The 25498-nt window shown below is 35.5% G+C and overlaps 1 long non-coding RNA gene across 9 annotated transcripts in view; it reads right to left on the reverse strand.

Moving 5' to 3' along the window:
• LOC116494432 overlaps nucleotides 1-25498 on the reverse strand; it is a 90140-nt gene that overhangs the window by 59221 nt on the left and 5421 nt on the right. For 8 of the 9 annotated variants that reach the window (XR_004253871.1, XR_004253865.1, XR_004253867.1 and 5 more), the window contains exons 2-3: nucleotides 4211-4283; nucleotides 2121-2237 (exon numbers count right to left, since the gene is read on the reverse strand). This is a non-coding gene — a long non-coding RNA (uncharacterized LOC116494432). Of the gene's footprint in view, nucleotides 1-2120; nucleotides 2238-2368; nucleotides 2608-4210; nucleotides 4284-25498 lie in introns of those variants that run through there. The other variant, XR_004253868.1, reaches the window with a different exon arrangement.

The raw sequence follows: 25498 nt of genomic DNA on the forward strand, positions 1-25498 counted from the left end.
CTTCTTCACTTGCAATCTTAGACTTCTAAATCCTTCCCAGATATGCAATCCAGAATACTACAAAAATGCCTGGTTTAAATGCTATTTTCTCCACATCCCATTTGGATACAATTAAGTAACTTTAAAATTCACTGAAGATTTATTTTTTTTATTTTTTTTAGCATGCCTTTCTACAAGTAGTTTTTTTGTGAATCCCTAGCTGATACACTACTATCATTACACTACTAACTGGGGTGATCATAATTTATGAGAAAATGCAACTGTGTAATGATGAAAACAAAGATAAACTCCGTTACTCTGTGTTGCCTAATTTAATGACATGGTTATTGTGTACATGTAAGGTGTGTTTACCTGTACTTCCTTCCACAATACAACCCGTCAAAGCTTTGACAAGGAAGTGCTTTGCAAATTGCTCTTACCTGGACTTCTTTTAAATCAAATTACCTGAAATTGTTATATGTTCTGTAATGTGCAAAAATACTCTTGCCAAAATCCAAGCAAGTGTTGATCTTAGCAGTTTATCCAAACCTATGTTTAGCAGGACTGTCTTTACCCAAAAAGCTTGAGAATATTTTAATTATTAATGCTCTTCAGAACATTTTGGATGATAATCTAGAGACTTGGGGGCTAAAAGCTTACATGGAATGGTCTCTGTGCTACTATGTCTATCACATATACTGGAGAATGCCTTGCTTGAAACTCCACTTTTAAATCCCATTCCACAAAATAAGCAGCAGCAACTTTGATGTGGAAAGAGATGATATCACAGCTAGAAATGGTAGCAGTCAAGAAATACTACTTCATAGATGTGTAACAGAGGTTTCCTAAGTACTCTTCACTGAGGCATGTTTTGTAACTGGCTATAATTATATTTATCAAACGTGAGATAGCAGATACTGTTTACTGAACATTTAAAACAAGGCATGTGACTCCCCAGAAAAGCAGGAAACAGCTTTCTCATACCACAGGTATTTTTGAGATTTCTATAGTTGTGTATTATGGCAAATGTGTTTTTTGTTTGTTTGTTTTGGGGGCAGGGGGAATGTGATTGTTTGATTTTTGTAATGAAAACTAGAGGTCTCCTCTCATCCTTTGCTTTAAAAATCATTGTATTTTTCAAACAAATGTTTTTGAAACTAACGAACAAAACCCGATTCCCAGGGGATCTGTATCTCATGGCTGAAGGAATCTTAAGCTGAATTATTCTAAGGCTGCAGCACAAGTTCATCCCTTATGACACTAGGCACTGTATCCAGAGAGAAATATCATTAGTGGCTATTTAGATAACTAATAAGGGCATCATTTTACACTTTTAGGAACAACAAAGCATAAGCCAGCACATACATAAATCTCTTAATTTATATACAACATTTAAAATGCTTATATATTGCCAGCATTTGTTAACAGGGTGTGATAAACAAGTTCAGAAAATTTCAGCAGTGAGAAGAATGGGTTGTTGAAAAGTGTTCATCTCTTCCTCCTAATTAAATGACATCCTTGCAAGCTTGAGCTGATGTTGAGTCTGGCTACAGGTTTATGAAAGTACTAATCAGTCCATAAATGAAAACAGTAAAGGTGTGGAAATAGTACCAAATAAATTCTTATCATTTTTAAGTGACAGGTCAATAGCCTGTTTGCTGGGGGGGGGGGGGGGGGGGGGGAAGTTTGTATTTTTCTATTAATGTACACCAAGATCTCTAAATGGCATGTAAATGGATGTCAAATACGTTTTGCCTTATTTGACAAAGACACATATTATACCTAGGAATCATATGAAATTATGAAGTCAGATTTTCCAACAAGAAATAAATATACAGGCAATTTATCAGTCCACACAGGAAATTAGTCACAATATTACTTGTATTTTTCTTATGTATTGTTAATAATCATGCATATTAAAACATTTATGTTATAATTCGTGAGATTTAGACAGTAAAGAAATTCTGAAAATGGATATACAATTTTAGAAGCTCATAAATATACATGACAAAATCCCCATAAATAGCAACATATCTATCCAGCTAAGAAATGTGCTACTTTAGTGTTTTTATAATCATGCACTAAAATGAGATGAGGCATCTACCAGTAGTTGTTGGGAAATTGGATATATACACACATACCCTTGAATGTCAGAAATGATGGCCAATGGCCAACTAGTGGCGCTGGATTGAAAGCCTCTTAAAATCAGTGGAATGAGCCAAACTTCAAAATGCTCAGATTAGTTCTTCTGTGATGTTCTAAAAAAAGAAAAAAATATATATATAATAATAATAATAATGAGAAAAAGCAGGTATTGGAGTGTTACTATGAAAAGCCACTCAAATTACAAGGTTGGGTTGACTTTGAATTTCTGTCTTATAGAACTCACCTCATGTATATAGCAGCTGTGTATAAACAGGCTTGAACATACTGAAGTCTTCTTTGTAATTTAAGGCAGTTATTTCCAATATAAATGAAGAAAAGTTAGCAAAGATTTTAGAGATTTCATAAGAAAATCATGTGTTCCTTCATCCCCAAATATTGCAGTTCTGGTGGATTTCTTTAACAAGGCTTTTTAGCATCTTAAATGTTATCATTTTAAGTAGTGATTTCACAATGAAATGGGATATTTTTTTTTTTTCTAAAAAAAAAAAAAAAAAAGGTTATGCAGAATTTCCAAAACACTATTTCCCTGAAGAAAAATGTGCTGCAGAAATTTTCTCTAAAGCTCAACTAGAGCTTTATAAATACTATTTAGTAAGCTTTTAGGTTTTGCTCTAAAATGTGATATTTTCATTAGCTCAGAAACAAAAATTACCTGAAAATTACATATTCTCCACCTATGCATTATTTTTGCCTTATTTATATATGTCATGTTAAGACTAATTGAAGGTGTCTGTCAAAAAGAAGTAGAGTTCTGTGTCCAGCTGTTTCAGTCAACACAGTCAGGAGCAAGCCTGTGCTACCTGGGTGACCTGCTTTCTGTCTGAGGCCTCAGTCACTTTAGCCATCATCAGAATAACAGAACATACACAGTGAGTTCACTGAACTGGGAGGTACCCACGAGTAAACCTTCATATACAGTGCTCTAGATACCAGCTCCTTTTATTTTTCCTTATAGGAATAAAACAGACACTTATTAATGTCTTTTTAAATTAAACAAGAACATACTAACAATTTTATCACTTTCTTTTCCTCGTTTATGCATGTATTCACATATGTCACACACACACAAGTAATTTATCAGTCATGCAACAATGGAAACTTCATCATCAGTGGAATCTCAACAGAAAATAGCTTTCTTCTTCTTCTTTCTGTTTCAATGGGTTTTGAAAGTGCAAATTCTCCTATTGTGTTGCCCTGCTAGCACATATCCTTTTGCTTTTCTATGCCTTTTATATAAGATACACTCCTGTTCAGTGCAGAGGTCTGTTCACAGTACACAACGAATGCTTATGAGTGCAAAAGTCAGCAATATGACCCTATGGCACATTGTATAAACCGAACCAAGCAGGCACACAGTTGAAAAACAGTAGGAGGCAGCAATGCAACCTTAGCAGTCCCTACTCATGCTACTCTAGTTTCTAGTTCTTGTGTGAGGTTTATTGCTTCTAAATTCTATCTTTGTTGATTTCTGCTTGTAGGGTGGTACAGGTTTATTGCCTGGCATATCTCTGACACCACTCACAGCAACAGCTCTATGCAGACAGAAGTTTTTTTTCAGGGAAGACAGAAGCCTCTTCAAAGTAATGACTTTGAATCCTTGGTTCTAGTGAAATCCCAATTAGGAGTGCACTGATCTCCTTACTACAGCTAGGACTTCAACCAACCACCATGAGTCACTGTAAAATTCTGTACTTGGTAGACAAGTAATTTAATCAATAAATCCTCTAGAGATTTTTGCTGTTGTTTTGTGTCAGTTTAAGTTAATATGCACAATAACATTGCTGATCAGGGGGTCCTGCAACTCCTCCTACGTTATCTGTACATTTCTGCTCTTAGAGAACTGGTTCAAGCATGCATGTAGCTAAATGATAAACCAGGCCGAGGAAATGATCCATCTGAAAACCGACTCAGAACAATGGCAACAACAACAACAAAACTATCAAAGGTTACGATGAGGAGGATGCCTACTTCTGCCAGTAGAGGTAAGGAATTAGGCTGGAGAGGGAAATAAGTGGTGCCACATCATAGCTTCAGCAGACTGGAAGATCACAGTGCTGTTCCTTACCTTATACCATTTCTTCCACATTTTACTTCTTTTTACTTCATGATCTAACAGGTGCCTTTTCCAGAGTTTCTGTCTGTAGAAATGACAATTAAGGACAATTAAGAAAATGTGTAAGAAAATAATCAAACTGTGAGCTTGTATTTCATAACAATTCACTGTTCTTAGAGCTGTACATTCTTTAGAATCTCTTCTTGATGAGATACAATGTTAGAACACACAGCAAAATAAAGAAAAGATTTATTTTCTTGCAAAAATGCTCAAGCTAAAACTAGGACCTTACAAAAGTCTTAGAAAAATCCTGCAAGGCACTGAAAAATCTTCTGAGCAGTCTGATTCTAAGGTCATGCACCCAGCATGCTAGAAGACTTTGGTTCAGTCTCTCTTCTAAATTAGGCAACACAGAAAGCTGGACCTGCACTTTCTACAAGCTAGGTAACTGCCCTAAACATTGTTCTCCCAGCTGCCTGGGGAAAGGATGGGCCTCGCTGTTTCGTGCATTGTTCTCCACTAGAAAACTTTTGGTGAAACTCGTACATCACCACAAGAGCTTTTCAGTTTAAATGAATCTTTGCTTTCTGATTAATCTTTTATTTTCTTTCCACTAAGTCAGGGAGATAAAAAGAGATACCACCGTGTTCTGAAAAACATGAGATGTTTATTGTTCAGGCTTGACAAAGTCTGGTTTGGATGGGAGGTGGAAAAAAATGAACAACTGAAGTGTTTTCACATTTCACAAGGAAAAAGGAGTTTATTCCCCAAACCAGCCGCATCCTCTGTTATATTTTGGTGGACCCAAGAAAAAATAATAATAAAGGAAATGGAGGGGACAGATGAGAACTGTTCTTATTCTGGTTTTGAAGCAGAGATAGGAAGCTTATGAGGGACTTGCAAGATGCAATGTTTCTACCCATACTACTACACATGGATCAGCTTAGTGATGAAACATGGCCTGTATGACAGAAAATAACATAGCTTCAGATAGCCAGGGCTTGTGCAAGAAAATGGAAGAAGAGATTGAAGAGGAATTGTGAAGTATATAGAGAAAAAAAGGTGGATGAAACTCAAGGCTAGTAACAGAGGTTCCATCACAGCCGTTCCATATATCCCTCACAGGAGTCACAGGCAGTGAGCTTGCATGGGGAAGACTGACAGTATTGCACTAAAGCCTTGGATGATTTGAGGCTTGCCATGTTTGCTGGCTGGTAAACCTTTTGACTAATGCCTCCTCCAACAGTGTTTGATGAGACTCTTGGGAGGGCTATCTTCTCTAGGTCCTGGGTTCTTGTAAGTCCATGGTGCAATCTACCTCATGGGTGCTTCTTCTGAATGGTCAAATCAAGGATAACATCACATTTGCCATTCTGAGGAAATGTTTAATGGTTCCCTGAGGCTCTCAGATTACCTATCTTGAAGGCTAAAATGTATCTGCAGTCTGACAGTTATTACTGGAGGAGTGACAGACAGCGAGGGATCATACAGTTGAATTTCAGTTGAATTTTGGAGGAATATAGAAAAAAAAAAACACACACACACAAAAAAAACAAGAATAACACAAGCAGAAGTAGTAGCAGGAACTGTTACTATGTGGCACTTAGAAATGACCCTTCATATCAACAGTCTGACTAATGCATGACTCAAATTAAAAATAATTGTTTAGATAAAAACAAGTTGCATGGAACTTCACACATGTATACAATTTTTTCTGTACAAACTAGAAGCCATTTATTTCATTAAACCTTATAAATTATTGACCTTTGACCAAAAAGTGGACATAACACATTACCCAGTGGTATACTTCAACCACTATTTTATAGCTGTGACCAAATTTAGATCTTGTTTATAGATTTGCTCTTCTACTAACATATCTTAATATTACAATCAATTCCTCAGAAAAGGCAGTTCAGAGACTTCTGCAAACACCAAGCTGAATTAAATCTTAGTAGTTCTAACCTCAGAGCTTAATTGATTACAGTGAAGATTAAAGCAGACATATTTCAACTCCAAGATTTATTGGTTACTATACCAGAGATAGGTTTCTATCACACTAGGGTCAATAAAGACTTTATACGCTTGCAAATAGCAAGGAAATACAATATAATTGCACTTCAGAGTTAGAGGAATATCAACAAGAAAGAACTGTGAATATGTGTAGCTAGCAAAAAAGGTGTTACAGGTTTAAAATTTGAAAAATGAATTGAAAGCACTATAGAAAAATGATTCTATATCTATAAATTGCTTCTGATTTAGAGCAAGCATGATGCACACAAATGGGTGAGATATAGTATCTCATAACAGAACTTAAATTACTTTGTTGTTGAGTTACTGATTAAAATACCATTCCATTTAAATATTAAACAATATAATAACTTGGTACATTATAAATAATAAGGATGACTTTTAGAAACCAGAGAAATATTTAGAGGCTTTATGCTACCTGACCCTTACCGCAATGCATTAGCAACCAAGAAGTAACCTTAATCAGCTCAGCAAATGCTTTCAGGAAAAGCCTGCCTGAAAGGAGTTTTGCAGAAGCAGATGATTAAGTTATTTCTTTGCCAGTCTTTCAGTGGCTAACAGTGGCTTCATCTGCTTCTTGGACCTTTGCAGAAAGTGAATGTTTGAGAAACATTTCTACATACAATTTGAGAATTATTTGTGTTTTGAATATATCAGTGTTCACGTACAATAAGTGCTGCCAACAGGGCTACATTGGCCATTTCCCAATGAGGATATCCCCTACAGAAGATAAAAAATACTTAAGTGCCCATCTGGTTGAAAACAAACTGGGATGACAAGCTGGATGAAATTTAAGGATGTCACATTGTCTGAAATCACACAAGATTAAAATATATGAAAAAAAAAAAAAAAAAAAAAAGCTATAGAAATGAGTATTTTAAAGTAAATGCAGGACTGATACAAGACTGATACAATTGCAGTAAAAAGACCCCAGGAGAAAATGGTTCCCAAAGAAAGCAGCCACAGCTAGTCCCTAATAGTGAAGAACAGTCACATCCAGGACAGGAACATTCTGTCCAAAGAATATCTAATGATGAGAGAACTGGCTCAGAAAGTTGTATGCAAGTCTGTTTATAGTGTTTCACCCATCTTCCTATTTCACAGAATCACAGAATTTCTAGGTTGGAAGAGACCTCAAGATCATCGAGTCCAACCTCTGACCTAACACTAACATTCCCCACTAAACCATATCCCTAAGCTCTACATCTAAACGTCTTTTGAAGACTTCCAGGGATGGTGACTCCACCATTTCCCTGGGCAGCCTGTTCCAATGCCTCACAACCCTTTCGGTAAAGAAGTTCTTCCTAACATCTAACCTAAAACTCCCCTGGCGCAACTTAAGCCCATTCCCCCTCGTCCTGTCACCAGGCACGTGGGAGAACAGGCCAACCCCCACCTCGCTACAGCCTCCCTTGAGGTACCTAAAAAGAGCGATAAGGTCGCCCCTGAGCCTCCTCTTCTCCAGGCTGAACAAGCCCAGCTCCCTCAGCCGCTCCTCGTAGGACTTGTTCTCCAGGCCCCTCACCAGCTTCATTGCCCTTCTCTGCACCCGCTCAAGCACCTCGATGTCCTTCTTGTAGCGAGGGGCCCAATTTTTCTTGAATTAATTAACATAAACAACAGTCTTTTTTTTTTTTTTAATTTTTATTTTATTTTATTTTTAGCCAAATACAGTGTGACAAACCTGTCAGGTCTCACAGAAAGTAATGAGATTAGGAGCAACTACTATGTAGACTTCTCTGAGATCATCACTGGCAGCTATTTTTACCTTTGTCAGAGATTTAAATTCCAATGCATGATATATTATTTAAAATTCTTAAAACTCATACATTTTTTTTCCTGTGTTTTTGTTTGGTTTAGAGACTTGCTTTAAGCATATGAAACCTCCTTTTACTGTTGTGCTGTTAAAACTGTTCTTTCATAGCTATTGCCTACCTGTAGTGCGAAAACAAAGGTTAGCAACACTGATTACAGTTTTTATAGTCACAGGATTCCAATAATAAAAAATGACAGTCCCTGTCCAAAGGCATTATAAATTGAGTGAATGATTACAATCTAAATATAAACCAGGGCATTCTTGATAATTGCTAATGTTTTCTAAATTAGATTCACACAAGCGTATACTTTGTAGGTAGTGTTGAACTCTCTCATAGGAGTGTATCCACCAGAAAACAGAACAGCTCAGAAGATGTGAATGATTCACATGCATCATCAGGAACAACAACAAGATCCCAATGCATTTAGTCATATTTCACTGCCTCCTACATAATTAATTTAATTTATTTGCTATACTCTCAATCCACTTCCCTATTAGTTCCAAAAGAACTGAGGCTTGAAAGTCATTGCTGTATGCTATCTAGTGGTAGATCTGGGTTCCGATGGATTAAGGAATACGTCATGACAGTAAAATATGCAGAGACATGATGTGGTGGGAATTGTTTCAGCTAGCTGTGACCACCCACCTTTTTGCACCAGTTATTCTGGCTCCCTCTTTAGTCAATGAGTCTCTCTGAGGAGAGGAAGAAATGCCCTCTGGCATTGATTGTGTGTTGGTTTTGGATCCTTTAAGTCCCTCTAATTCCCTTTGGCTGAGCATGCTGAATGAAAGGCACACTAGGCACAGAGCCTCTAGTAAAATTTAGGACATTGTAGTCTGGGTCCAAAGGCTTTCATTTACTAGAATCAACCTTATAGACCAGAAATAGTTTTGGAATGGAACGCAAGCAAATTTCATTTTATTTTAGTAATTTTAGTTGCTAATAATACCACAAGTTCAGTTCATTATCAAATATTGCAGTGGGACAACCAAGACTGGGCCTTTGTCAATCTGAATGTGTTATTGCCAAACGAGTAACAACGCCCACTGCCTGATTTATTTTTCTAGTAATAAACTACATTAAATTACTTCACCATGCACCTTAACTTTAAAAACTGTTACAAACTGCATGGTGGCACAGTAAATATGCTTATTTAAATCACAAGTGACACTAAGCAGGGAGGGGCTGCAAGCATATTGGAGGACAGGTTAACAATTCAAAATGATTTTGACGCATTGAGAAAATACTCCATGAAAAAAAAAAAAATAAGATGCCATTCAAAAAAGACAGATGTTTGACCCTTGGGCAGGAAAACCAAACTACGAACATACTGGATAAGGAGCAATTCACTACACAACAGTCATACTGAAAGGAACCTATGAACTGTAATGTTTCAAAGACTGAAATAATAATTCCAAGCTACTAAAAAAAAATAAAATAAAAAAATGATAAGGTTAAAAGAAGATGCCTAAGTCAGAATATTTTCTATTGCATATGGGACAAAGTCCTCCCACTTCACAGGCTGAGACCACAGTATCAGCTGTTGTTCATTTTGAGAACTATACTTAGGAAAGGTAAGGATAATGGTATGTAATGGTATGAAGTGTAATTGTCTTATTCCTCAGGATGTATATTTCTTTTAATTCAAAGATGTCCAGATTTTTTTTTTCCTACAAAATGCCATTGCTAACTATATTTCTGAATATTAGAAAAAAATCACCTTCTGAATTATTGTTTCATATTTAATACAAAAGTGGTCAGAAATTAATCTTCTGTCACATCATCCTGGAATTTATTATTGTTTTTAATCAAACTTGAAATAACTGTTACTGCTATATCCATTCTATGCATAAAATAACATTAAAAATGCATGTGAAAATAGTGGAATACTTCATTTCAATTACTGACCTGAAAGGAAATTTTTAATTTCATCCAGACATTAGCTGAGCTGGCCTATCTGAGTCACTTTGTTGTCCAGAGGGAACCACAAAACCATGTCCCTCTTTGGCCAGCTTTCAGTTCCCATTACTTATTGTTGGCTCAAACAGACAAAAGCTAAGGTCGATCAGAAATAAATTATTTCCTGACAGTGAATTTTACTGACATAGATTTTTCTTTTGCAGAAACTCTGAAGTTAGAAGAAAACCAGTTTAGTGCTGAGAAAGCATATGAAATGAAAACACAGATCTTCGGATTTTTCTCTTTGAGGAAAAAAAAATCTTTCATCATGACTAATGTTACTTATCATCTTCCAGAGCTAGAGGTCTATCTTTAAATCCTCATGCACGCAGACTCGCCCACATGAAGCTTAGATAAACCAACAATGCTAGAGAATCTTTTTTTTTTTTTTTTTTCCAAAAAGATCCTATTCTGTATCATCTCTTCATCACCCTGCTGACTCATTAAAACAGAAAAGGTCACGCTATGATTTTGATTCTGAATGTAACAACAGCTTTTGGGGACTTCCAATTCTTTTCCAATAAGATTCAGATTTTGCAGCTTGAGTGTGAAGGAGAGCTCTACCACTGACTTTCAAAGGTACATTTGCAGATCAGCTTATTATAATTTGCACTGCATTATTAATGCTGAGATGACTGATTAATTCAAAACGTGTGTGCTGGTTCTATCAGAGCATACTGTGCTCTACAGAGCAAATGAAATCGGAGCAGATTGAGAGGGGCAGAACTTGAACAACTTCTTTGCTGACCCCTGCAGGCACAAGCTGATTCTGTCAATTTTTACTTTTGACTACATCTGTTTTGTACACTTTTTGCACAACACAGAGCTCAGGAGGAAATTAAATATGGCCTAAATCTACATTTTAATACAATTCTAATGCACTGCACTATTCCTAGTAATAATCTCCCCCCCCCACAGAAAGAACTGATGCATGTTATCAAGCATGAATATATTTAATGATTTGAAATGAAATGAGTTCATTAAAATATTCGTTCACCTCAAAATAGTATTAAGCCAGAGGAACAGAGAGGAAATCATTTTGCCAGGTTTTTCAAACTGAATAATAGAAATTTAGGCATCTGATGTAAATTCTGATATTCACATTTCGCTTTTCAAAAATTAAAGAAATGTTTATTTTTCTTTACATTTTGATGAATCCACCCTTTTAGGGTGTATCTATATCATTTGTACTTACCATAATGAAGATTTATGTTTCCCAAACTTTATGCTGGCTGGGCTTCTTCCCTGGCATCCTCTTCCTGCACTGTTTGCCACTTCTTCCAGCCCTTCTGGGCTGCCTCCCAGCTTCCCCATACCTGGGGGACTTGCTGCTGCTCTCTCCCTCCAACTCTAGAGCCACCCCACTTATTTGCTTCTTTAAATTCATGCCCCTATTTCTGCAGGGAGCAGAGACAATAGTGCTTAATTTTTCTTAGGTATAGTAATAGGCAAAAACAGACATTTGCTTTTGTCTCCATATTGATATATCCAGATATATTTTCCAGATATATCTCCATATATTTCTTCCAAGACTCCTACTGTTCCTTTCTCTACCTTCACATTGCATTTCCTTCCTACTCCTCCCGTCCATTGTGTTTAACTCTGGTTCAGCTCATCACACCTGCCTCTCACCTTACCTTGGGACAGCGCACCCGACCAAGCCCACTGCTGGACTGCTGAGCCCACTCTGTCCCAGTGCACTCTGCACAGTTACCACTACTTAACACCCCCCCTGCCCCAGCAAGCATCTACATCCACTGGGGAGAGCTCAGTAATCATCATCCTTCGATGATATTACTGTGAGGCCATCATCCTCTGCTGCATCTATTTTATGCAAATTGCAAGTAGATGGATCAAAGTAAACAACTGAACATTTGACAACTTTTTTTGAGTTGTAAAAGATCAAGAGAGCTTTTTAATGGAAACTCCTACCCATAATTTAGAGTGGCAGCTAAAAACCAACCAACAAAACCAACAAAAAATATCTGACATACTCAGCTTGTTTTGGAAACCAGATATACAGTTTTACCAGAGGGAAGAACCAGTGTGAATTTCTAATGATATATATTTCCTCTGGGAAAATACATAAAGCAATGTTATTTTTACAACAGGAGGTATGAAATCTTAGAGAATGAAAAAAAACTTTTTTTTTTTTTTTACTGTAAGAATCTATATATTGAAACTGTTTACATCATGAAACTTGGTACCTTTCTGAAGCAGATGAGTAATAAAAGACAAGTGACTGTGATTCCTTTCTCCTTAAGTGATCACAGAACATTTCTTCAATGTACACAGACCTCTGAGAAGTTGGATTTGAAGAGCATTAGTGCCATACAAACAAGAACACATTATTAAGACAAGTGTGCATGACATAAATGGGCAATGGCCTCATTAGCTTCTTGAAACTTGGACTGTTATTTCTCAGACACTTACTCTTTCAATATAAATCACAATTCAGATTAAATCACAACACAAGATAACAAGAGTTTAGTATAATTATTGGTACTATCTGTATGTCAGCAAAGTCTGGGTTGCTACTCCATATGAACTAAATTTATTGGGGAAAAAAGTCCATGTAACTATCTAAACACAGTATGTCACTGAAGAACAAATGTTATCTTGAAGTACAACTGAAATAGATGATGGATACAAATACTAGCCACTGGACAAAAATATTGTAACTTTAAGTAATTTTAGAATCAGTTTTTCCTGTAACAACAAAAGAAGATTAAAATATTTTTAAAAAATTAAGCTGTGATTACATCTTAGAAAAATGAAGTTTTCATGTTTCCGCAGGTATACCTCCATGTGGGAGAGGAGGACCAGTCAGATCTCAGCTTTCAGTTGGCATTTTCCTCCTGATTATTCTACTTCCTTCCTTTGACATTGCATTGGACTAGACACCACATTCAAGGCAAATATAAAATTACAGCAAAAGAAAACTTCAGTTACTATATTTAGATCCATCCTCACATGAATAAAAATGAGAATTCACTGCTCACAAATCAATCAGTGCCTGAGTCTCTTTGACTGAAGACAAGATTTCTTGATGTAAGCAAAGGTGAATAAATTTATGGGCTACCTGTAAATCCAAAAGGTATTCATACTGAATTAAAGCTATGAAAAGAAAAATTACTTCTGAAACTCAGGAAATATTTTAATGTGTTCTGTTAAACAAGGACAAGCACACCCATGAAAGCAGTGTTAAGTTACACTTTTTTAACTGGGTGGGCAAACTAATTCTAAGCATCCTTTAGTGCTTAATTTTGCCTTGGCTATAATACAGAAATGGTATTTTGCTTCCCATTGTTTCTATAATTCTAAGATGAACTTAAAAATTACTCAACTTTCACCACTCTTGTCTCAATTAGCACTTTTCTATCACGCAACTTACAGCTTATTTTTTAACATCAGATACTAAAACTGAATACATCACATACTACCTTCTCATTCCTTGGTGTTTCATGTGAGTTTTTCTTTGTCAAATCTGTCTTTTTGTCAAGTACTTTTTACAGAAAATACCTGCTCCGAGTTTTCCAATGTGAAACAACTTGTAGGCATGCAACAGACAGCAGGAAAATACACACACAGCTGAAAGTACTTTTTAGAACCATTAGATACCTAATGGCATCCTTATGAGCTTAAAACCAGAAAAACAGAACTCATATGTCTTCTCCAAACTTTATAGTGGCATCTAAAAAAGTGTAATTTCCTTCTTCAGAAATGTCTTTATTTTTCCAAGCAGTATTGCACTTTCCAGATCTATTAGCTACTGGACATGGAAAAATAAATAAATACATAAATTTAAAATAAGGTGAACACTGTAAATTTTCACTAAGTAATTACACTTGTACATCCTCCTTCTCTGTCATTACTGCCACGGGTCTTAGTCCTGGTTTATGGCAACGAACTGAAAACATCCCCTTAAAGGACCGTGGCTTGATCTACAAGGACAAATTAAAAAAAAATGCTTTCAGAAATTCAGTTTAGTGTGTTCTCTGGGAATATTTCTATTGTCATTTCTATTGTCTTATCTTTTTATATGTGCATTTCTCTAATTGTTCAATTTTAACATCCTCTCTAAGCGTATCAGTCATTATTGTATAGCTCTTCACCTTATGAAAAAAGAACAAATTCCCAGTCAAGTAGACTCTTACAAAAACAGACAAAAGAAGAAAAAAAAAAAAAAAAAAAGAAAAAAAAAGGAAAATTACAAGATAGTACGACAATGCTAGATAAAATAACACAGTTCTGTGAGAACAAACTATATATATTCTTTGTCCTTGTAAATAGCTGGAATCTCCTTAGGATATTTCCCTTTGTGCCTATTCACTCATACAGATGTAACAAAACAAACATTTTATTTTATTAAACATTTTTTTATTATTATTATTATTATTATTATTATTATTATTATTATTATTATTATTAAAATCTAACTCTGTATTTAAAGAAGTTGGGAAAAGAGGTGGAGAGAATAACTTATCACTGTTCATTTTCCTGCAGGGCAGGTAAAGAACAACCTGTTTTTCTGTAGATTACAGTCACCAAAAGTTACGTACGTCAGAAGTAGTAAATACATTGAGGTTCCCTGTCTATATTTACATCAAAATTACTAGTTATCTCAGACTATTTTTCATTATTTCTGATATTGCTATTTCAGTATGTTGTTCTTCTGTTCACTAATTAGAACACTATTAGAATTTGACTGCTTTTATTATTACTATTATTTTTTTAAATAACTCTAAAATCTCATTGACTTTGATGAAAGCAGGAGTAAGTCAATGAGGGATTCAGAAAATCCTCATGTCTATCTCAAGAGCTATTCATCACTGGACAGAACTGGTGCAATTTGATGTCATGTTCTGACTAAATTTAGAATTATGCACAACAAATGAGAAAAGGGAAAAAATAATTTAATTCATGAATTTACAGAATATTAAAGAATTAAATACCCTTAAAAAACAACATCCCAGTGCTGTAAATCTCCATCCCACAAAAATTAAAAAGGAAATTAATGAGAACAATATGCAACTACTCAGGCAAGTGTACCCAAAACAGGAGTATGCATGCATATATATCTGAGTAAATCCTCAAACTGAAGACTTTCTGTTATAAACACACCTAGAAAGTGTTGTTGTGAACAAAATTTCAGTTCAGGAAAGCAGTGGATCAATCATACTGTGCCAATCAGAATGGTGATCTTTGACAAAAATATAGGAAGTTCAGAAACCATCAAAGTTTACAATTCAATTTAATTATCTTGCCATAATGTAAGGTATGGTATTTAAGGTATTATTAAATAATTTCATGAAAAATGTTTTAATTGTCCCAGTAAGTTCTGATGGTTTAATTAAAGCTTAGATTGAGAATAGTAATATATCTCAATGCTTATAGTCAACAAGTTGGAGATAGTGATGCACCAAGTGAAATTCTTCTCTAGGCCTTGTCAATAACTTCAGGACACTGTATGTGTTAAATCAGGCAGGCTAGAGGAGATGATGGAAGAGGTGTTACAAGCACTTGTTCACTGACTAAAGCAGCTTTTTTGGCTTTAAACAACCTGATCCAATATATAGAAAACTTTCCTACTGTGACTGAACCAGAACTTTAAACCTACCCTCAAGCATTCAGAATCAGAGGTAACATAAAAAATGCTTTTACCGTAACTGAGGAAAAGAGCATCAAAACTTCAGACCTCTGCCAAAGAAAGCAAACAAATGGAACTCCCAGATCAGAATTATGCTCAATGAAATCTCACATTAATGCTTAATCTGTTAAGGCATAGGGTATCTTTTAGGCAAGTAAGCTATTTTTTTTCTGAACTGCAATTTCCCCATGTATAAAATGGGATAGCAATGTTTGCTTACTTGCAGTGGTTGTGGGAATTTGAACCCTGCACAGATCCATATTTTGCAGATACTAACAAACATCTATTTGCATGGCATTGGATGGGGAAGGTATCATCAATCATGAAGAAAAATAATCATAAAGAAGAGATCAACAAGTTCTCTGAATTGTTTTGATAAAGGTTATTAATGATAAAAGCCAATATGAGACCAGTCTTCTTACACTTCCTTTGGCTTTGGGTGTCTTGCTGACCTGCCTAAACAAGAGGCCTCATCACCCTCATCTCCATCTGTATATAGCCTTTTGGGAGGGAGCAATGCTCCAGATTGCATTCAGGGTCCTGCTTGGCATGAATCACCCTCTGCAGATGTTTCTGATCTGCACACACAGCCTAACGACAGCACTTCAGGTGCTTCAGTTGGAAACTACGTTAGGTAGGAAGAATTCAGGCAATAAATCCAGAATTTATGGTAGTTATCCCAATGTAAGGACCAATTTTGTAATCTCCAAAACATTCGCTTCATTCCTAGTAGTACTGATACTTATTTTGCTGTACAGATGTTCTTGCACTAACATTGCATTACAACCATACAGGTTGTGTGTGACAAACCATGCATTGAAAACTCCAGCTTAAGGATGGTTTTTACCCCAGTTTTATCCATGCTGCATGTATATCTCCTAAAGCACGTATATTTGTTCAGATCCATTGTGCATATAACCTAGGCATATAACATGGATAGTTTTAGTCTGTTTAATAATTTAAAGTAAAGCATGTTTTGAGGACTTGTAGAATTGCCTTAACACTACTGTGCTAGGATATGTGTAACAAAGGTTAGAATTTTCTTTATTATCCAGAATGACCCTAAGCATGGGCCATTAGAGAAATTCTTATGACAGGTTAACAGTGTTTTCCTGCAAAAGCCAATTACTTCAGGCTACAATTATAACCTATTTAACAGTAATAATTCAGGGTCACAAGCATTTCCATCTCTTTGTAATTATACTTTAGGAAATGGGTGAGAAGAAATACAAGAAGTGTCACTGATGATATGAAACACCAGAAAGAAAAACATAGATGTAGCTGCTCTAATAGGCATATCATTGGTTGCTAAAAGGAGGATGCCTTTACTATTATAAAACCTTCTTCTGAAGACAGAGATGGAAGGAATAAAAATATTTCAATGGACATTTTAGCAAAACTACTAAAAATAGCTTTCAATTGTTTTCCCCATCTTCAAGCACTTGTTTTGTTCTTCACTGACCTCTCCAGTTTCTTGTTTTTTATTACCTGGCTATTCCAAAAAGAAAGACTTCCTCTTTCTAAACTTGTTAAAAGAAAATAAATTTTGTTTCATCAACTTGTTCCCTTCTTTCCAAAAAGTACATTGGTATAGAGGAGATCACATATTTGCCATACAGTGGAGGCCAGTTAAATCCACTGACCCATTGATTTTTCAGCTATTAGGTAACTGTAAAACCTCTGGGTTCTTAACAACACACAGAAGGAGAAAGGAGTTCTAATCACAGTTTCCTCCAGTGAGATGTCATACTTGGAAATAAATATGATTTGAAGGAATACTAGAAGGAAAAAAGAAAAAATGACACTTCAATCTTTTCTCTTCCTTTCTACTATTGTTCAGGTAATCAGGTAATCACAACATTCCCCAAGGGCAGTTCATCAACTCTCCCAACTTCTACAGGTTCCTGCAACAGCTTTAAAAAAGAGGCAAACTTTTTTTTTTTTTTTTTTTTTTTTTTGAGAGAGAGAGAGAAAGAGAGCAAAAGAGAGAAAGGTTTATGAAGCTACAAAATGGCAGGAGAAACAAAAGCAGTTGTAGCATTTGAAACTATTTTTACCTTTCTTAACTGACCAGAGATCAAGTTGCCCTTGGGCCACCAACCTGGACTCACTTAAAGTTTTCTTAAGGCAATTACTATTTCCTTTCTGTATCAATAGTGCTGATGCAATACATATGTGAGTTCCCTTACATAGCACTGCACCTATGTGTGATTAGTACCTTTGATTAGTACTCTAATCTAAAATTCCTAAATAATAAAATCTTGGCCTCACCAATATTATTATTGGATTTGCCACCAATTTTTGAGTCCAGAAGTGTTGCAATAATACAGAATATAGGATTTATGGTGTTTTAAAGATACCTGCAAGCCAGTGATTTCCATAATGACAGTATGAGCAAAGTTGTAAATATAGCATATATTTAAATAGTACTCGCACAGTTTCTGACTCCATAAGCATTTTAGCAGACAGGAGAATCAGGCTATTTTTTTTAGTTTACCATATATGATTAATTGTGCTCTGAATATATGATGATTATTCATCATAACTTTATCACTCCTTTCACAACTAACTGATTTAATTACATATTCTGTTTTTATCCTTTATTTCTTTTTTTCTTACTTTTAAATTAAATATATATGTATATTTTAAACCCATTAATCTAAAATCATCACACAGCTATTAATTATTTATTTAACAGGATTAATTTAAATAATATGTAATATGCCAGAATGCAGATTAGATGATGCAAATATCTCTGTGTTTCTTACATCCTACAAAATACACAACAGCTACTTTATATCAAAGCAGGCTTCCCTGCACTGTAATTCAAATTACGTTGCACATAGCATCCATGCATGATGATATAGTAGAATAGAATTAGAATTCATCACAAGGAAGCCATTTAGAGTTTAGCATTTACCACTATAAATTTTTTTTTCCTTTTTTCCCCTGAGAGCTGTCAGCATGACTTTTTTTTTTTTTTTTTTTTTTTTTTTTTACCTTTTTGCCTTAAGCTGCATGAAAAAGGAAATATATTTATTGTCTATTAGTTAATGATCTGCTACCTCCAAATTTAACTTGTTTTGCTTTATCACTTGAGATATATTTTTGGGTGTCCAAACCATAGATTTATTTTATACTATCAAGAAGGCAACTTCTGGTCTTACTACTCAATTTTTCCCTTACCAGTATGCTCAATTATTTCTTAATCAGGGAATGCATTTCTCCTTCCTATACACAATTTGTTAACTTTGTAGCTTAGACTTTTCTGTGTGCTGCAGATATTAAATTACACACACACATACACACACACACACTGTTCAGAAATTTTACAAGTAGCCTGTTGTATGTTTCAGTTGAGATGGTTTAATTATGAACAACAGTAATAGAGTTGCCTGCAAATTATTGTTTTTTTTTTTCCTCAATAGAAATAACTTGGTATGGAAACAGATAACAGAAGAATATGATTCGCTCCACTAAAATAAAAATGGTTAAGTTTGCCTATGCAGTAAAAGCTTTTCAGTCTAACGTGTAAATATTAAGCGCATAGATGTGTCATTAATTGAGAAGCAAAAACAAGACAGTGCCTAACTGGCACTGCTATCAATATTACACTGGCTGATTTTAAATCCTGTTTAAAAAAATGGCATTTCAATGACTCCAGGATGAAGATAAGTCTATATTTCATACCCAGCTAAAAGGTGATGGCATTTAGAAACAAGACTACACATCCACCCATACCCAGAATAGAAGAAACAGCGACAACTGAACAGAGTTACATTCCAGATACTATTTATTACTGTCAAATGCCCTGCTAGCATCAACTGTTGTGTACTCATATGTAGAGAAAGCACATTCTTTAAATTTTCTCATTTTCAACTGTTTGGCAACAAGCAGAAAAAAACAAACTAACTTCAATGAGTGTGAAAGTTGAATATTTTCCTTAGCCCAAGAGGTTAACTATTGTTTATATATATATACAATATTATATATATACATATATGCCTATACCCAGCAACCTGTGTTCTATGTTAGAAAGACAGAGCTAATAAATCTGGATGGTGTATATGCGGGGGAAGTTATTTGTCAGATTGGTACAGGGGTACAGTACTGAGGCATCTTTCTTTCTCTCTCTCTCTCTTTTTTTTTTTTTTTAAAGTAATTTCTAGTGATATATTAAACTGACAATCAATTACAAACCAAATATATATTGGCTAATATGAAGATTGGCTGGGCTAGCAAAGAGAAAGAAAGGGAAGATAGATTTGCTGAACACCAAAAAGATCGTCTGTTGTGAAAAGCCTTGCTACAAAAAGGCTTGTTTCTAAGTTCTTATACTTGAAAATCTAGGTGGCACTTAAGGAGGCAAAGCAGTTGTGAAAACTATATCTTAATATTTTAGAATAAACTCAGAGCTAAGAGAACAACTTTATGATGATTCGTTATGGTACTTAGAGAGAGATACAAGTAAATAAAAATTAAATTCCTCTTCATAACCTCAGAAACATGTGATGTAGTAATATTTGTTATACAGACAATACATTGCATGTATGATCTTCAGTTAAAAATAGGGAAAACTAAATGTATATGAAATATGACATGCCTAAAGAAACTAATAATTACATAAAGCTTAAAATGTCATACTGAAGGGTTTTCTGGGTTTAGAACAAGGACGTTTTTTCTGGCATAAATGATTTTTAAAATAAAATTTACTTTCTGGGAAAAAAAAAAATCAATATATTGTTTTTGGGCAAATGTATAGGCCTGAAATAAGAAAGTTTACCATGGAGGTGGAGAAGGTAGGATGGGGGTGAAGGTACGAAAAGAAGTTCACGGTAATTCATTCTCTTCATGACCTTGTTTGCACACTGAATGTAATAGGTACACTTCAGGATAACTGACTCATAAACTTGGCTATTTGGACAGCAACTAATGTCAAAACAAAAGTGAAGAAAACAACCAGGTCCCTCTCCAGCTTTCCTGTAGGCCCACTTTAGGTATAAGAAGGCCACCATAAGGTCTCCCTGGAGAGGCCAAACAACCCCATAACCCTCAGATTGTCTTTGGAGGGGAAGTGCTCCAGTTCTCTGATCATCTTTGTGGCCCTCCTCTGGACCCCTTCTAACAGGTTATATGTTGGAGCCCCCCAAGCTGAACACAGTACTGCAGGTAGTTAGCCTTAAGGATGCCTGAATGTACAACAGACAGATTCCACAAAGTTCATTTCACAATAAAGACAGATACATTAAAATATCATCTGGCATATACAGCTGAGGTTCTGCCAAATTCACTTTGTGTAAATTTAACTTTTGTGTTAAGCCAACCAAAATGAATTATTATCACAGAACAACTGAGAGATGACCAAGAAGTGAAAATAAACATGAGGTTAAGTAAATTTTGACTGGTAAGAGAATGGATAATACATTTATTTGTTGGCCATGCTGTTCATACGAGAATAAGAGAAGCATTCAATATGTTCCATTTCCAAAAGAAGAACAGAGGTTATAAATTTTAAGACAGTTATGAAGCAGGTCTAGGAACAGTTGGCAGATCATATCAGCATTTAAGTAAAATCATTTGGGAATCTTCTATTATAATGATTTTCTGACATAAAATTCAATTTTGGAAAGAACAAAAATTCTCCCAAAAGATGTTGATTGTCCACTGGAGATGAATAAAAATCTAACATTTTATTGAAAGTCTAATTGACTGGGATATTCTGACAATCTAACTGCCTCAAAATATCTCACTTCGATTAACCAAGTATCAGACACCACTTTGTTATGATATATCTCCTAATGTATACTGCAATTCTGCCTCACCCCGCCCCCCCCCTTTCTTTTGTAGTTTGTCAGAATGATTAGAAGACGTTTTTTCTATGAAGTACTGCATCATTTTCATAACAGTCAAATTCCACTACGTTCCATGGAACCACGTGTCAGAGATGCATTAAATGAAATTGGATCCTATTAGATTAGGAATAGAAACATTAACTAGATCTACATTCTCATCAAGTAATAATTGTATTATGATAAAGGTGGATAAAACTACTTTTACTACTACTCCTACAACTCCGACTACTACTATGCTAATCATTTAGATGTTATGAATACCAGAATATTTAACTTCAGTTAACCTTTGGAGAAGGACTCTTTACTCAGGTAGATAATGGTAGGACAGGGAGGAATAGTCTTAAACTAAAAGAAAATAGATTTAGACTAGACATTAGGAGAAAAATTCTTCAGTGTATAGGGTAGTGAGTCACTGAAACAGGTTGCCAAGAGAAGCTGTGGATGCCCATCCCTGGAGATGTTCAAGGCCAGGCTGGATGGGGCTTTGGGCAGCCTGATCTAGTGGGTGGCATCCTTGCTTATGGCAGGGGGTTGGAGTTAGGTGGTTTTTAATGTCCCTTCCACCACAAGCCATTCTATGATTCTATGATATAGAAAATATATACTTCAGTATTTCCAAATTTTTTTTTTTTTTTTTTTTTTTTTTTTTAGAAATTATTATTTTTCTTCCCTTCTTTTAGGCTATTTGTTGCTGAAAGTTAGCATTTTCTGCCGAACAGACAGTACAAACAATACCAAGTCCAATGGCTTCTAGTACTGCTCCTTACTGATCTTAGACAGAGCTAACAAAAATACCTGACAGACAATATTACCTCAGAAAACATATGGTAACAATGTAGAATCCAAAGTGCCCGGTTACAGCATTTAATTTTACCTGAATTTACCAGCATGAAAGTATCTAGTCTATGGTAACTGCCTGGATTGTGTCTATGGTTAATGAAAAGAAGCAGTGGGAGACCCATCCTTCTGGGTGATTCCTCTCTCTCCTCTCCATCTCTTTTCCCATGATAGAATGTGTCTCTAGGCCACCCTATTTTCAGATACCTTATTTTCAGTTACCTAATTTAAGTCTAGGCATCTTTTGAAATAGCAACTTTTGAAAATGTTGCCCTTTATACCTTTTGATAAAATCATTGTCCTCCCATCAATCCTGAAAAACAAATGAAAATTGAAAAAAAAAGTACTGTTAGGTAGCTAACATAGCTATCATCACAGTCACTTGGATTGAAATTTCCATTTTAATCTACCCCAGAGTAACTTCCATGAACTGTCTCTTTCTGTTGTTCCTCTCACTTTGAATTAAATGGCAGTTTCTCTTGAGTGACAACCAAATGCCACGTCCTACAGAGCTGGCTGTATCCACCCATGCATTTGCTAAGTCACCTACCAGAAAGGGATCCAAACACCTCTCCTTTTCTTCTTTTATGTTCCTTAGTCACTTCAAGCTGCAGCTGCAATTCTGCTAAGGTTTAGTTATTTCTCTCCTCCCTCAAATGGTTATCTTTATATCTGTCTTTATTGCTATTTTCTAAGTTTACTTTTTACTGTTGAATTTTGGTCCTGTTTCTTTTTTATACGGTGGTCTTTGCTGAGCCACAGTCTATAACAGCAGCTTTCTTTTCTGCCACTCAGTTCAGCACTGCTTTTGCTTCTTTGTTGAGAGAACAGCCTGACTCTCCTTTCTAGGTTAGCATTCTGATCCATGCTGGTGTAATCAGGGGTTAATATTTTGATTTTATGTGAAAAATATCATATTCTCATGAGAAGAGTGTGGTAAGACAAAGGCAGCATTTCAGTGCTATAAAAGAAATTTTACTGGCACTTGTCTTATCCTGTGTCTTTCATTCTCTAAATCTGAGTGATACGCCTGAGATGCTAAGTGTTAGGGATCTCATGCCTTTCCATCTTCTGCACAGAAGGAACTAAATCAGTCAGTCAAACTATAAAGGGTTCTGGGATTTAGATATGAGCTAAACTCAAATATCACTGAACTTACTAAAACCCCAGAAGGAGCTGCATAATACAACCTGTCAAAATGTCAGTCATTTAACAACTGACCAAAAGAAAATTATACCAGATGTTAATTGCCAGGAAAAGGCAAATTCACATATTTTCAGGCTCTCTTGTTTAATTGCTTCATTTTAAATCCATAACATGAATTTGTCGGGTTTTTAAAAGGTTAAGATTGCTAGCATGAAATGCAACTAACTACAGATGCTCTGGGAAAGCAAGCATTAGCTGCTTCCAGACATTTTTTTTCAACAATTATGTGCTCAAAACAATGTAATTCCAGTCAAGACAGAATCTACTGATTGTGCTTCTAGTGTCTTTTGTTAAAGAATAACAGCAGCCTTTCTCTCCTCTATCCCTCCTCCCCCCTTTTCTTGCATGAATCAGATTTTTGGCAAAGGGGCCGCACCCTCCTCCTATCTAAATTTTCTTCCCATATGCTGAACAGGATTTAACCTTTTGTACCCATTTATTACATCAGCAGGCCCACATCCGCTGTTGTACATGGGGAAAACAAGCAGTACAACACTGAACAGAATGGTAATTATAGTCCTGGCTCCCACCCCAAGCCTTTCTACAAATGCGAACACACACACACACACACACACACACACACACACACACACACAAAGTCAGAGGAGGGAGAGAAACATTGATAGTGAGAAAGTAGCTACAGTTTAACAGAAGTGACCCACAGAATTCATTGTTTGAACTAATTTCTTCAACGGGAGTTACCTGACTCTCCTCGGGTACACTTGGTGGAGATTTATAATCTGATGAGGCTTAATTTCATACACTAGCGTTACCCTTTTTTTTTTTTTTTTTTTCATGAGGATGTCATTGTCCCATGAGTGCACAATTCACAGAAGCTGTATCTCTGTTATAATCCGAACTCACAATTTACTTTGCAGTAGATCACACCAAAGGTCACCTGTTCCGTGCAAGAGGCTGCAGCACTACAAACCAGATCACAAGTCAGTTAGAAATTCAGCCAAAGAACTCAGGCTGGCAACCAAGACCCTATAACTGGCTTAACTACTGTAATGGGGTTTTGAAAGAAACAGAGGCAAGATTTCCAGCAGACAATTTTGAGAAACTCTACAGTAAAAAGTCATATTCTTAGATGTAGGTTCCTGTTTCAGTTCTCAGCATGACAGCCAAGAAGGTGGATATCACTTGCATTGACTGCTACTTGAACTGTATTGAGCCACCAGATTTGTAAATTTTATCTTTAATAAATTGGAAATATATAACATGCTGTCTATATCACCTCACAAGAGCCTTTTTATAAAGATTTATATTAACTTACTGCCTTCAGATATAGGGACTAACTACTTATATTTATTGTAAATTTGCTAATACAAAAGGTTATCTTCCAACTCATGACTCCAAGCTTGCAGAAATGCTTATATCTGAATTCCTCAATACAACTTTCATTAGTAACTGCTTAGAGAATGAGGGCTTAGTTAGTCCTATGAAATGCTCTGTATCTAGTGCACCAGAGTAGGTGATTCATGTGACTAGCCATCTACCTAACAATGCAGAATTCAAATATTCTATAGGACAATCTCTTTGGGAAATAGGTAACTGCCTTACACAGACATCTCGATAATTTCTAAAAGAAAATAAAAATCAATTGCATCATAAAACATGTATTTTTGTAATTTGCAAATTGAAGATGTGAAATTTTGTGAATAAATAAGGAAGACAAGGCACTGAAAAAGGCCTAAAACTTCACTTTGAGAAAATCATTTTTTCTAACATATTTCTATCTTAGATACCAGGATATCTAAATAATCCTTTATAAATACAGATTTTAGCCCAAAACTTTCACTCTAATTTCAAATGTTAGCTTGACTATGGAACTAAGCACCTTTATAGAGCTTTCTTATGTTCCTTACCTACTAGTACTGACAGCTAGATTTCTCTATATTCTGTTATGAGAAGCAAATTAATTATGAACACAAGGAAGACAGCTGTGAAT

Source organism: Aythya fuligula, chromosome 13, assembly GCF_009819795.1.
Source record: "Aythya fuligula isolate bAytFul2 chromosome 13, bAytFul2.pri, whole genome shotgun sequence".
Classification (NCBI taxonomy): Eukaryota; Metazoa; Chordata; class Aves; order Anseriformes; family Anatidae; genus Aythya; species Aythya fuligula.